The sequence below is a fragment of the Balaenoptera musculus genome, chromosome 4, assembly GCF_009873245.2.
Source record: "Balaenoptera musculus isolate JJ_BM4_2016_0621 chromosome 4, mBalMus1.pri.v3, whole genome shotgun sequence".
NCBI lineage: Eukaryota > Metazoa > Chordata > Mammalia > Artiodactyla > Balaenopteridae > Balaenoptera > Balaenoptera musculus.
Genome location: NC_045788.1, coordinates 141,531,799 through 141,541,527, shown reverse-complemented (window position 1 = coordinate 141,541,527; position 9,729 = coordinate 141,531,799).

The window sequence follows — 9,729 nt, the reverse complement described above, 5'->3', positions numbered from 1 at the left end:
GGCAGTAAACTCTTTGACATTGGTATTAGTATTATTTTTTGGATCTGTCTCCTCAGGCAAGGGCAAGAAAAGCAAAAATAAACAAATAGGACTATATCATACTAAAAAACATTTTGCACAGTGAAGGAAACCATCAACAAAACGAAAAGTCTGCCTACTGAATGGGAGAAGATATTTGCAAATGATATATCCAATAAGGGGTTAATATCCAAAATATATAAAGAACTCATACAACTCAATAGCCAAAAACCAAACAATCCAATTTTAAAAGTAGGCAGAGGACCTGAATAGACATTTTTTCCAAAGAAGACATAGAGATGGTGGACGACACATGAAAAGATGTTCAACATCAATAATCACTAGGAAAATGCAAATCAAAACCATCATGAGGTATTACCTCACACCTGTCAGAATGGCTATTATCAAAAAGAACACAAATAACAAATGTTGGTGAAGGTGTGGAGAAAAGGGAACCCTTGTGCACTGTTGGTGGGAATGTAAATTGGTGCAGCCACTATGGAAAACAGTGTGGAGGTTCCTCAAAAAATTAAAAATAGAACTACCATTTGATCCAGCAATTCTGCTTCTGGGTATTTATCCAAAGAAAACAAAAACACTAACTGGAAAAAATATATGCACTCCTGTGTTCGTTGCAGCATTGTTTACAATAGCCAAGATATGGAAGCAACTTATGTGTCCATCAACAGATGAATGGGTAAAGAAGATGCTGTGTATATATACAATGGAATATTATTCAGCCATAAAAAAGAATGGAATCTTGCCATTTGTGACAACATGGATGGACCTTGAGGATATTATGCTAAGTAAAATAAGTCAGACAGAGAAAGACAAACACAAAAAATGAAAGAAATATTTCACTTTTATGTGGAATCTAAAAAACAAAACAAATGAGCAAACATAACAAAACAGAAAAAGACTCATAGATACAGAGAACACATGGGTGGTTGCCAGAGGGGAGGGGGGGTGAAGGTTGGGTGAAATGGGTGAAGGAGATTAACGTGTACAAACTTCCAGTTGTAAAATAAATAAGGCATGGGGATGTAACGTACAGCACAAACATAGTCAATAATACAGTAATAAGTTTGTATGGGAACAGATGGTAACTAGACCTATCCCAGTGATTGTTTCATAATATATTTAAATGTCGAATCACTCTGTTGTACACCTGAAACTAACATAATATTGTACCTCTGCTATACTTCAATAAAAAAAAAATGTTCTGTAGGAAAAAAGAATGAGAAATCATCCAGTTCTTCAGATTTCAGTCTATAATGGTATCATGGCACATAATCATTTGTTAGTTTAAATAAACCTGTATAACTTCACTAAATTTACCCTGTTATACATAAAATAATACTCCAACTTAAAAAAAAAAAGTAGTGGTAACTCAGGTATTGAAGATCCAAGTTGTGAAAAGTTGAAAGATTTCATATGTGATAATCTCAGTTTTGAAAACTTGACTTTGGGGTCACCGGAAATGCGCTTTAGCCTGTTGTGGTTTCCTTCTGCTATTTTGTTGGGAAAGACTTGCTGTCTTACATCTTTCAAAAGGTCCTGGGTAATGCTAATGGTGGGGAGTTACTCGGTGTGTGCAGGGTCCTGACCCTGTTCTAAACCTGTTCCCTACGCTTACTTGCTTCATCGTTACAGCACCCCTATGACACAGGGTTTACCACTAGTCCCAGTGGCAGATGAGGAAACCGACTTGTGAAAGTGACGAGATTTTCCCAAGACCACACATCGGGCCAGTGGGGCACGGCATACCAGCAGGAATTAAAGCAATTAACTAATTGCAAAGCTACATTCTTTCACATTTGAGTCCAAAGGGACTTTGTGCCACCAGTTTGAACCCATTTGAGATGTAGTAGTGATTCAAAGTCGTGATCGACTTTGTCCTCTAGAAACGTTTGGTTCCCATGGAGACGTTTGCTGGCTTAAGGTTCTCGAGTAAAGCGGTTTGCCATCTTGTTCCTTTTCTCCTGTGGGTACAACAACTTGACACCTACCTCACACCTGGCAGCCAAGCCAGAGCAGGAGCCGGGAGAGAAGGCCATGGCTGGAGCACCCCTAACCTGCAGCCCAGCCACAGCCGGAGGAACACACCATAGATGAGGTGGGCTGCCTCCCCTGACGGCTCAGACCTGAAGAAGCAGCTGTGGGGCATCCGTGTGCCGAGGTAGTAAATGAGGGAGCCCCACCTGCGCCCAGACGTCCAGGACAGTGTCTGGGAAGTAGCTCCTCTCCCTCTCTCTCTCTTTCTCTGTCTCTTTCTCTCTCCCTCTCTTTCTGGTACTTTAGTATTTGATATGGCTGTATTTAAATATGTTTATAAGAATTGCAGAAGACCTAACAATATTATAGAAAGCTTGGAAACAGAGTATTAAAAATTGGTCCGGGGCTTCCCTGGTGGCGCAGTGGTTAAGAATCCACCTGCCAATGCAGGGGACACAGGTTCGATCCCTGGTCTAGGAAGATCCCACATACCGCGGAGCAACTAAGCCCGTGCACCACAAGTACTGAAGCCCGTGAGCCTAGAGCCCGTGCTCCACAACAAGAGAAGCCACCACAATGAGAAGCCCGCTCACTGCAACAAAGAGTAGCCCACGCTCGCCGCAACTAGAGAAAGCCCACGTGCAGCAGCGAAGACCCAACACAGCCAAAAATAAATAAACAAAATAAATAAATTTATTAAAAAAATAAAAATTGGTCAACAACTTGAATACTGAAATTGGCCACAAAATCTGTCAGTTGCCTCCCTCTTCTAATAGGAGGGCTTCTGGCCGGGAGCTGAGGAATCTGCTGAAGTCTGTCTCCTCCAATTCTCACCTGGAGAGACCACCTGGGCTGTGCAGGAAGATGCCAGGGAGGTCTGGCTGTGGATCCCCTGCCCTGTCACCCTGTCCCACAGCCCAGCCTGGGAGCCACTGCTCGTGGAAGACGTTCCAGGTGTGGGCGCAGCTGTACTGGTCTCAATGTCCAAAGGCTTCTCTGTGAGAATTTCCCAACAGCAACAGTGGGGCTGGGATACTTGTGGAGGAGCCAAGCCCTGATCTAACGGGCAGGTGCATTTTCTGATGGCCTGGCCACCAGCACCGGGGTGGCAAAGGACGTGCCAGTGGTGACCAAGAAGAATCCAGTTTCTGCTGCAGAATCGTAAACAACACTGGCTTCCAATCAATTAATTTAGACTATTTACTCACTGGGCCACGTTTTCCCCACAGCGTGAAAAAGCCTGGCTGGCTTGTTGAGTCTCAGTGACTTGCGACACAACGTCCTCTGTGTCTGGCCCAGCTCCGCACCAAGAACTGTGGCCTGTCCCACCTGCTTGGGAGCAACTTCTGGAGACTGGCTGCCTTCTGGTTCATGTGCCTCTTCTGGGTTCCTAAATGGTCTGTATGGACCTGTAGAGAAAGGTCATTCGTTGGGCTCCTGTAGCACTTGGGGTATGTGTGTGTGTGTGTGTGTGTGTGTGTACACAGAGATGGTAGCACACTTATATGGCAACAAACTCACTTGTTTCTGAACCTGTGTCTCATGTAGGCTGAGGCTCCCGAGGATGGGCTGTGTTTTATTCACCTGCACATCCCAACATCCAGCCCAGGACCCAGAAGCTGCTCATGGACACGAGTGGAGTGACCGAATGATGACTATGAAATAAATGCACCACCTCCATGGACTATACCTGAATGCCACTGTTTCATAAACCAGCACATATTATGTATGGAAGTAGGTGGAAATCAACCTAACGATAACATTTATAATTTAAAATTATGACGTATTTTAAAAAAACATCCATATTTCTCCCCTTAAAAGTACAAAATAACTGCCTGATGTGTGAAAACCAAATCCTGCTACATGTCTACACTGTATTCTGGTCTGCCGTAGAGTGATCAAAATTCTGTAAAAAATTATGACTCAGAGTCTAGTTCACAGAAAAATGGTCAAAGTGATATCACTAAGGGGTGAGAAATGGCAAAAGAGAGAATTTATTTTAAGAATGAAAAGAGAACAATAGTGATGGCCTTTAAAATCCATCCACTAAGCACTGATATCATATTTTCAGAGTTGGGGAAATGGACTCTTAAGACATAATTTTTATATCAGGGTTTTTTTTTTGTTTTTTTTTTTTACTGTTTTCCCCTTTCTTTCCTTTTCATCTTAGGTACAAATTAGAAGCTTCCACTTCTAGTGGAAGCTTCTTTGCTGGGGTCAGAGCGGCGAGGGAGGTTTGCAGGAAGAGCTGGGGTCTACCGTCTGCCCCACACGTGCCTTGGCCTCTTGCCGACATCCCTCCTCTCCAGGAGCGGCTGGTGTGGGGATGCAGCTGCCGCATCTGCACGATTCCCTGCATTCTCTCCTCAGGCCTCGGGGGTGGGGGGGAGGCCCGGCCCCAGGCAGGAGGCTCCCAGGTTGGTACATTAAAATGTGTATAATATCACTGGTTCCCAGCACAGTATTAAAACTCAGTGCTCATTTCCTGCAGACCCCGGAGGACAAGGCAATGAAAGGGAAGGGATGGAGCGGGGGACCGTCCCTGGGTCCAGACAGCTGCTTGTTTATCACACCCGCCCTCAGAGAACTTCAAGGGAAACCTAGGAGCTTCCCAGGCATGGCCACCAGGGGGGGCTCTGGGGAGGGCATCCACTCCCACCCCTTCCGCCTGGTCACTGGAAAATTCCAGATTCTCTCCCAGGTCCCGGACGGACAGCTGTCTGCTGGGCCTGTGACGTTGGGGCCACAGCTCACCTTCCTCCTGGCTTGTGAGAGGGCTGCCTGCTGCCAGGCCAGAGCCAGAGCTTGCTCCTGTCCCCAGCCCCGGGGTGCTCACTGTGACTCAGTGATGGCCACAGGGCAGGACGGATGCCAGACGGGCGGCAGGGCCCAGGGCGAGATTCCAGAGTCTGTACCCATTTCAACCAGAGCAGGAGTCAGGCCTTCAGCTGTGAAATTGTGAGGACACCCCTGCAGTCCCCAGCTTCCCTGAGGCTGAGGCCAGAGTGCCTCCATGGGCTTTTGTAGGGGGGGGCGCTGTTATCTTCTGGGTGCAGTCACGTCCGGGAGGGGCGGGGGGCTGGGGTTTCCGTTTAACCACTTTCCCATCACCAACCACACAGAGGGCTGCTGAGAAAAGGAACCATGAAAATGATTTTTAAAGTTATGTTTGGTTTATGAAGCCCAAAGAACTATGATTTCAGAAACATTCTTATTGGGCTAATATATATGTTTTTTAACATCTTTATTGGAGTATAACTGCTTTACAATAGTGTGTTAGTTTCTGCTGTATAACAAAGTGAATCAGCTATACATATACATATATCCCCATATCCCCTCCCTCTTGGTGTGTCCCTCCAATCCTCCCTATCCCACCCCTCTAGGGGGTCACAAAGCACCAAGCTGATCTCCCTGTGCTATGCGGCTACTTCCCACTAGCTATCTATTTTACATTTGGTAGTGTGTATATGTCCATGCCACTCTCTCACTTGATCCCAGCTTCCCCTTCCCCTTCCCCGTGTCCTCAAGTCCATTCTCTACGTCTGCGTCTTTATTCCTGTCCTGTCCCTAGGTTCTTCAGAACCATTTTTTGTTTTAGATTCCATATATATCTGTTAGCATACAGTATTTGTTTTTCTCTTTCTGACTTACTTCACTCTGTATGACAGACTCTAGGTCCATCCACCTCACTACAAATAACTCAATTTCATTTCTTTTTTATGGCTGAGTAATATTCCATTGTATACATGTGCCACATCTTCTTTATCCATTCCTCTGTCGATGGACACTTAGGTTGCTTCCATGTCCTGGCTATTGTATATAGAGCTGCAGTGAACATTTTGGTACATGATTCTTCTTGAATTATGGTTTTCTTGGGGTATATGTCCAGTAGTGGGATTGCTGGGTCATATGGTATTTCTATTTTTAGATTTTTAAGGAACCTCCATACTGTTCACCATAGCGGCTGTATCAATTTACATTCCCACCAACGGTGCAAGAGGGTTCCTTTTTCTCCACACACTCTCCAGCATTTACTGTTTGTAGATTTTTTGATGATGGCCATTCTGACTGGTGTGAGGTGATACCTCATTGTAGTTTTGATTTGCATTTCTCTAATAATTAGTGATGTTGAGCATCCTTTCATGTGTTTGTTGGCAACCTGTATATCTTCTTTGGAGAAATGTCTATGGAGGTCTTCTTCCCATTTTTGGATTGAGTTGTTTGTTTTTTTGGTATTGAGCTGTATGAGCTGTTTGTAAATTTTGGAGATTAATCCTTTGTCAGTTGCTTCTTTTGCAAATATTTTCTCCCATTGTGAGGGTTGTCTTTTCGTCTTGTTTATGGTTTCCTTTGCTGTGCAAAAGCTTTTAAGTTTCATTAGGTCCCATTTGTTTATTTTTGTTTTTATTTCCATTTCTCTAGGAGGTGGGTCAAAAAGGATCTTGCTGTGATTTATGTCATAGAGTGTTCTGCCTATGTTTTCCTCTAAGAGTTTGATAGTGTCTGGCCTTACATTTAGGTCTTTAATCCATTTTGAGTTTATTTTTGTGTATGGTGTTAGGGAGTGTTCTAATATCATTCTTTTACATGTAGCTGTCCAGTTTTCCCAGCACCACTTATTGAAGAGGCTGTCTTTTCTCCATTGTACATTCTTGCCTGCTTTATCAAACCTAAGGTGACCATATGTGCGTGGGTTTATCTCTGGGTTTTCTATCCTGCTCCGTTGGTCTATATTTCTGTTTTTGTGCCAGTACCATACTGTCTTGATTACTGTAGCTTTGTAGTATAGTCTGAAGTCAGGGAGTCTGATTCCTCCAGCTCCATTTTTCTTTCTCAAGATTGTTTTGGCTATTCAGGGTCTTTTGTGTTTCCATACCAGTTGTGAAATTTTTTGTTCTAGTTCTGTGAAAAATGCCACTAGTAGTTTGATAGGGATTGCATTGAATCTGTAGATTGCTTTGGGTAGTATAGTCATTTTCACAATATTGATTCTTCCAATCCAAGAACATGGTATATCTCTCCATCTGTTGCTATCATCTTTAATTTCTTTCATCAGTGTCTTATAGTTTTCTGCATACAGGTCTTTTGTCTCCCTAGGTAGGTTTATTCCTAGGTATTTTATTCTTTTTGTTGCAATGGTAAATGGGAGTGTTTCCTTAATTTCTCTTCAGATTTTTCATCCTTAGTGTATAGGAATGCAAGAGATTTCTGTGCATTAATTTTGTATCCTGCAACTTTACTAAATTCATTGATTAGCTCTAGTAGTTTCTGGTAGTATCTTTACGATTCTCTATGTAGAGTATATTGTCATCTGCAAACAGTGACAGCTTTACTTCTTCTTTTCCAATTTGGATTCCTTTTATTTCCTTTACTTCTCTGATTGCTGTGGCTAAAACTTCCAAAACTATGTTGAATAACAGTGGTGAGAGTGGACAACCTTGTCTTTTTCTTGATCTTAGAGGAAATGGTTGCAGTTTTTCATCACTGAGAACGATGTTGGCTGTGGGTTTGTCATATATGGCCTTTATTATGTTGAGGTAAGTTCCCTCTATGCCTATTTTCTGGAGGGTTTTTATAATAAATGCGTGTTGAATTTTGTCGAAAGCTTTTTCTGCATCTATTGAGATGATCATATGGTTTTTCTCCTTCAATTTGTTAATATGGTTTATCTTCACATTGATTGATTTGCATATATTGAAAAATCCTTGCATTCCTGGGATAAGCCCCACTTGATCATGGTGTATGATCCTTTTACTGTGCTGTTGGATTCTGTTTGCTAGTATTTTGTTGAGGATTTTTGCATCTATGTTCATCAGTGATACTGGCCTGTAGCTTTCTTTCTTTGTGACATCTTTGTCTGGTTTTGGTATCAGGGTGCTGGTGGCCTCGTAGAATGAGTTTGGGAGTGTTCCTCCCTCTGCTATATTTTGGAAGAGTTTGAGAAGTACGGGTGTTAGCTTTTCTCTAAATGTTTGATAGAATTCACCTGTGAAGCCATCTGGTCCTGGGCTTTTGTTTGTTGGAAGATTTTTAATCACAGTCTCAATTTCAGTGCTTGTGATTGGTCTGTTTATATTTTCTATTTCTTCCTGGTTCAGTATCGGAAGGTTGTGGTTTTCCAAGAATTTGTCCATTTCTTCCAGATTGTCCATTTTATTGGCATATCATTGCTTGTAGTAATCTCTCATGATCCTTTGTCTTTCTGCAGGGTGAATTGTTACTTCTTCTTTTTCATTTCTAATATTATTGATTTGAGTCTTTTCCCTTTTTTTTCTTGATGAGTCTGGCTAATGGTTTATCAATTTTGTTTATCTTCTCAAAGAACCAGCTTTTAGTTTTATTGATCTTTGCTATTGTTTCCTTCATTTCTTTTTCATTTATTTCTGATCTGATCTTTATGATTTCTTTCCTTCTGCTACGTTTGGGGTTTTTTTGTTCTTCTTTCTCTAATTGCTTTAGGTGTAAGGTTAGATTGTTTATTTGAGATTTTTCTTGTTTCTTGAGGTAGGTTTCTATAGCTATAAACTTCCCCCTTAGAACTGCTTTTGCTGCATCCCATAGGCTTTGGGTTGTCGTGTTTTCATTGTCATTTGTCTCTAGGTATTTTTTGATTTCCTCTTTGATTTCTTCAGTGATATCTTGGTTATTTAGTAGTGTATTGTTTAGCCTCCATGTGTTTGCATTCTTTACCTATTTTTTCCTGTAATTGATATGTAGTCTCATAGCATTGTGGTCAGAAAAGATACTTGATATGATTTCAATTTTCTTAAATTTACCAAAACTTGATTTGTGACCCAAGATATGATCTATACTGGAGAATGTTCCATGAGCACTTGAGAAGAAAGTGTATTCTGTTGTTTTTGGTTGGAATGTCCTATGAATATCAATTAAGTCCATCTTGTTTAATGTATCATTTAAAGCTTGTGTTTCCTTATTTATTTTCATTTTGGTTGATCTGCCCATTGGTGAAAGTGGGGTGTTAAAGTCCCCTACTATGATTGTGTAACTGTCGATTTCCCCTTTTATGGCTGCTAGCATTTTCCATATGTATTGAGGTGCTCCTATGTTGAGTGCGTAGATATTCACAGTTGTTATATCTTCTTCTTGGATTGATCACTGGATCATTATATAGTGTCCTTCCTTGTCTCTTATAATAGTCTTTATTCTAAAGTCTATTTTGTCTGAGTATTGTTACTACAGCTTTCTTTTGATTTCTACCTGCATGGAATATCTTTTTCCATCCCCTCACTTTCAGTCTGTATGTGTACCTAGGTCTGAAGTGGGACTCTTGTAGACAGCGTATATACGGGTCTTGTTTTTGTATTCATTCAGCCAGTCTATGTCTTTTGGTGGGAGCATTCGATCTGTTTACATTTAAGGTAATTATCGATGTGTATGTTCCTATTACCATTTTCTTAATTGTTTTGGGTTTGTTATTGTAGGTCTTTTCCTTCTCTTGTGTTTCCTGCCTAGAGAAGTTCCTTTAGCATTTGTTGTAAAGCTGGTTTTGTGGTGCTGAATTCTCTTAGCTTTTGCTTGTTTGTAAAGACTTTAATGTCTTTGTCAAATCTGAATGAGATCCTTGCTGGATAGAGTAATCTTGGTTGTAGGTTTTTCCCTTTCATCACTTTAAATATGTCCTGCCACTCCCTTCTGGCTTGCAGAGTTACTGCTGAAAGATGAGCTGTTAACCTTATGGGGATTCCCTTGTATGTT